General features: G+C 34.3%; 1 long non-coding RNA gene across 1 annotated transcript; it reads left to right on the top strand.

Annotated features, from left to right (window-relative positions):
- Positions 1-538: 538 nt before the first annotated feature.
- Positions 539-2,654, top strand: LOC140177991 (uncharacterized). Its single transcript, XR_011869926.1, has 2 exons — positions 539-1,019; positions 2,420-2,654. It is a non-coding gene; the product is annotated as an uncharacterized lncRNA (long non-coding RNA).
- Positions 2,655-5,041: the final 2,387 nt, after the last annotated feature.

The following is a 5,041-nucleotide window of genomic DNA, read 5'->3' as shown; positions in this document are numbered from 1 at the left end:
CTTAATGGAAGAAATTTCAGAAAGACAATTTTCAGTAAGGATAATATCAACGACATAGACAAGTAGTGCTGTAAAATTATTACCATTAATCTTGAAGAACAAACTGTGATCTGCCGGAGTTTGCCGAACCCGCGGGTACCTGCCCCGCTCCTACCCGATCGGGGCGGGTTTTTATCGGGGCGGGGCGGAGTCGAGGTTAGGGTGAACCCGCCCCGGAGTATATATTACATATAATAATACAAAATAAAATATGAAAAAGTATAGGATATCAACATATTATTTACCAACTTATTACCAACAATAATTAATTATTATATTTTAAACATATATATAAAGAGATACATCCAGAAAATATATCTATAAAGACACTTGTTTTAAATACAGCCATAAGAAATACATTTTTATTAGACACATCCACTAAGATATTTCCATTAAACGCAATTATAAATAAGAGTTGGCAGAAGTTGGTAGAAATGTTGTTGGTAACGTAGCGGGATTGATAAAATACATAATATAAATATATAAAAAATATATAAACAAATTGTGGGGAGACAGTGAAGTGCGGGTGTGCGCCTCACTCTCAGATGCAAAAACCCTAACATTATTCTTCTCTAGTTCTCTGTTCCATATTCCAGAAACCGGTGAGAGGCTGAGGCTGAGAGCAATAGCCAATAGAGCATCGAGCTTCTTGCCTTCCTCTTCTCCAAGTCTCCAACACCTACTCACCGGCTGTCGTCATTCTTGCCTTCGTCCTCCGTCCGAGAGCAGCTGAGCAGCGCTTCGCCGCCAACGTCCTCTGTCCGGGCGCAGAACCAAGGCTTCGTCCTCTGTCCTCTGTCCTTCGTCCTCTGTCCTCTGTCCTTCGTCGATGTGAGTTTGTCACCGTACCTCCGTCCGAGAGCAGCTGAGCAGAGCTTCGCCTCCGTCATCCTCCGTTCGAGCGAAGAACTTAACCGACGTCCTCCGTCCTTCGTCGCCGTGAGTCTGTCGCCGTTGTTGTGAGTCCGTCGCCGTACCCTGTGAGTCTGCTGTGAATCACTTCTTTTTTTGATAATTTTTATTTAGGGTTTTCAATGTTCCCTAATCTTATTTTGAGTTACAGTTTTGTCCTAATTTTTATTTGAGCATGGATTTGTTGCTACATGCAATTCTATTTGTATGAAAACCTGTTCAGATTAATATGACAAAAATGGTTGAATCATGCTTATTTTTCCACTGTATTTTTCTCTTGAATATTATTATTTTATTTATTTTTATTTATAAGATTCAATTATAAGAATAAAGATTATAGTAGAGTAAACAAAGTGATGTTCCTGTTATTCATTTCATCGTTAGGCTTCGGAGAACATTGGCAACATAATAAGATTTGTGATGTGCTAATTATGCTTTTGCTTCTCCTTTCTCTTAGTTTATATGAGACTTCGAAAAGGTCGAGTTTTTGTTTGTTTCATCATGCCACAGTCATCTTTAAGGTATCATGCCACAGTCATCTTTAAGGTCTCATTTATGATTTTGTGTGGAAGATTTCTATTTTTTGGGGTACTGTATTGTTGAATGTACTAGAGTAAATTATTTATTTTAATTATAAAGATTCAATCATTTATTTTAGATTATAGTAGAATAAATTTGATTTTAGATATATATTTTGTGGCACCAATCATGTATTAAATTGGAAAATTAAAACAAGAGAGAAAAATAATTGAAAAATGTGTTTTGTGATTTGTCAAGTTTGCAGTTTAAAAAGATGTTGTCATTAGCTCAATGCACTGAATAAATATCTTTGGAAATGCCAATAAAATCCAATAACTTTGGATTGAAATGTCATGGATATTTTGGTTTCAGAGAAAGAATGAAACACTTAACAGATGTTGAAGCTTTTTAACTGCATTCCTCTATCCTTCTATTTCTCTTGAAAGCATTGTCCAATTTTTACTATGACAAAGTGATAACTGAGTTTCTCTTTTCCTTGCCCTTGTTCCCCTGTTATGATGGATGGTGACTGAACTTAAGTGATAGTTACTGGTTCTTACCTGTAATTATATGAGGATTGTTAAGATAAAAATTGACCAGACAGGTTGTCAAGGGATTATCTTATGTAAATATTATGTGAGTACCACCACGTAATTACAAAATTATTATTTTTGTATTATGCTTTGTCAACCCCTTTTCTTAATGGAATGTATTGAACTTAGATTCGAAGAAATATTTGTGCCCAAGTCTAACATTCTGCATACCCGTCAAATGTTTACGTTGTTTTATAAATCATCTACTTAAAAGTTGGACCTAAGTGACAACCATGCATGAATTCACATGTGTATATGCTTTTAATTGAACATCTTTATTCTTTTAATCTTTATTTATGTTAATTTTTTACATAGTACCAATTATTTTGTTAATTGTTATCCCTTTTTATTTTCAGGTTTAAATCTTGATTTGCAAACTTTTAATGATGATGAAGATGTTGAAAGTGATCAAGAATAAGGATTGAAGATTCCTTTATATCTAATTTGTAATTTTTTTTATTATGGTGTTAAATTTGTAGTGATCTTATACTAGCTTTTTTTTTTAATTTCAAGTTATTTGAGCTAATGACATTGTATGAATTTTATGTTTGTATTTTAATTTATCTATGAATTTTAAGTTTTTTGTCTTAATTTTATATGAATATGTAAAAATTAAAATATTTAATTTTTATAGGGGCGGATAGGGGTGGGGCGGGTACCCGCAGGGGCGGGTTCGGGTACTGCAGTTTACTACCCGCGGGTAGTGACGGGATGGGTAGTACATGAGTAACAGGACGGCGGGACGGGGTCGGGTAGGGCAAAAACCCGCCCCTACCCGTCCCACTGCCACCCCTATTGCCGATACCCATGAGAAAAAAGAAAGGATGACAATTTATCATACCATTCACAACTTGATTTCTTTAAACCGTATAAAGACTAACAATTTACAACATTATTACAACTTAGAGAATGGCACTCCAAGAAGCAATTGCATATAGACATTCTCTTTACTGATAAATGTACCAATTATTGATGGAGAAAAGAGCTAAGATTAGCTTTACGGTTGTCATCTTTACCATAAGAGAGAAAGTCTCAGAATAATCAATCCCTTCGATTTGGGTATAACCAAACATTCTTTATAATGCTCAATAAATCCATCAGGGCGATACTTGATACGATAGACCCATTTGCAACCGATGAGTTTAACACCGGGAGGAACATCAACAAGAATCCAGTTTTTATTTAACTTCAAGGCTTTGACCTCAGCCTTCATGGCATCTTGCCAGCGTGAATGTTTGCTAGCTTTTTGAAAAGTATACGGTTCAATATTAGTGGATAAAGAGAAAAGAAAGCTACAATGAGAAGGGGATATGTGCGTGTAGGAAAGAACTGTGTAAAGAGAATACCTGTACCTTGAAGAAGATAATTAGCGGTTGTTGGATGAGAGATTGCAAAAGTAGTAATTGAGGTAGGAAGGAGGTTTTGAGATTCTTATTGATTTCCTGATTAGATCATAGTTATCAGAACCGAACCGGTGAGGTTACTGGGTCACTGGGTTACTGGTTCAACCGGTGGGTCACTGGTCGAACCGATTAACCCGGTATAATTAAATAATTATGTAAAATTTAATTATTTTTTATTTATTATAAGTACTTTTATTTATTTTTATAAAAATAATTATCATTTTTAAATTTTAATATTTTATTAATTAAATTTATATTTATTGTATTATTATATTATTATAAATAAAAACTTACATACAGTTAATTTTTATGTGAAGTTAATATTTAAAAATAGTTAGATAATTTGACAAATTTAACTAAATATCATCTAATGATTTTCAACTATCAACTTCATATGAAGACAACTGCATGTGAGTCTTTACCTATTATTATATACTACAAGTATTTATTGAAAAAATAATATTAATAGATATCATATAATCATGAAAAGAAAAAATAATTTGTGATTAATAATTTTTTTGTTTATCTTTTTAATATATATATATTAATAAAATTGAGTGACTTTAAAATTAAAATTAATTGAATATAAGTATAATAAAAAGTTACTATATGTATTATAATTGGGATATATGTTAGTAAGAATGAATGTGGCTTGGTGGCATGAGTGTCCTTCTTGCAACCTTGGTGTAAGCAGTTCGAATTTCATTGCATCCATTTTGGAAAAATTTTTCAAAAAACACAAAGCTTTGACACTTGGCACGCTGGACGGCTGGAGCAAATAGAGAGCATGGTGGACTTGCAGAACCCAGATGCGTCGTAGCTTCGCCTTCGGTTGGTCGAGCGGTTCGGTCCGGACCGGTTTTCACCGGTTTTGGCCGGTTCGTTCTGGGTTCCACCGGTTCGTTCCGGTTCTCAACCTTGAACGGTCTTACTCTTGGACCGGATCGATATAGGGTCCGGTTTTCCGGTCGAACTGGCCGATCCGGTCCGATTTTGACAACTATGGATTAGATAGTAGAAAAAGAAGACGAAGAAAGGTTATCTTTGTTTCTTGATGAGAAAAATGGAGAAAGGGTTTGATGAGAGTTAGTGGATTCATGAATTAAGAAAGGTGGGTTAATTAGTGTTGTGGGTGAAAAGTTGGGTCTTCTTGGTTGTGGGCTTGGGCAGATGGAAAAACATGTGTGATGTTGGGATAAAATTGGGTTCTTGTGTAGTAATAGGCTTAATTAGTGGATCAAGAATTTGTGGGTCAAAAGAAGGGTGTAAATGAGGGTGAATCAATGGATTGTTGCTAACTTGGTATGAAAAATAGTGTTCATGAAACTGCACATGTATAGAAATAAAAATTTTTATTGTTTAAAACCTAAGAAAATACCTTTTCTAGCACGAGGATTAAATTTATTGTGATGCACACCAAGAGTTGAAGCAAAACATAAACATCCAAAAACTTTGATTATGGATAAATTAGGCAATTTGTTAAAAAGAATTTGAAAGGGTGACTTATAATGTAAAATGGGAGAAGGAACCCGATTAATAAGAAAGATAGCATGTGCAATGGTATAAAACCAAAAA

This window comes from Arachis hypogaea, chromosome 13 (genome assembly GCF_003086295.3).
Source record: "Arachis hypogaea cultivar Tifrunner chromosome 13, arahy.Tifrunner.gnm2.J5K5, whole genome shotgun sequence".
NCBI lineage: Eukaryota > Viridiplantae > Streptophyta > Magnoliopsida > Fabales > Fabaceae > Arachis > Arachis hypogaea.
This window is presented reverse-complemented; position numbering and strand designations above follow the sequence as displayed.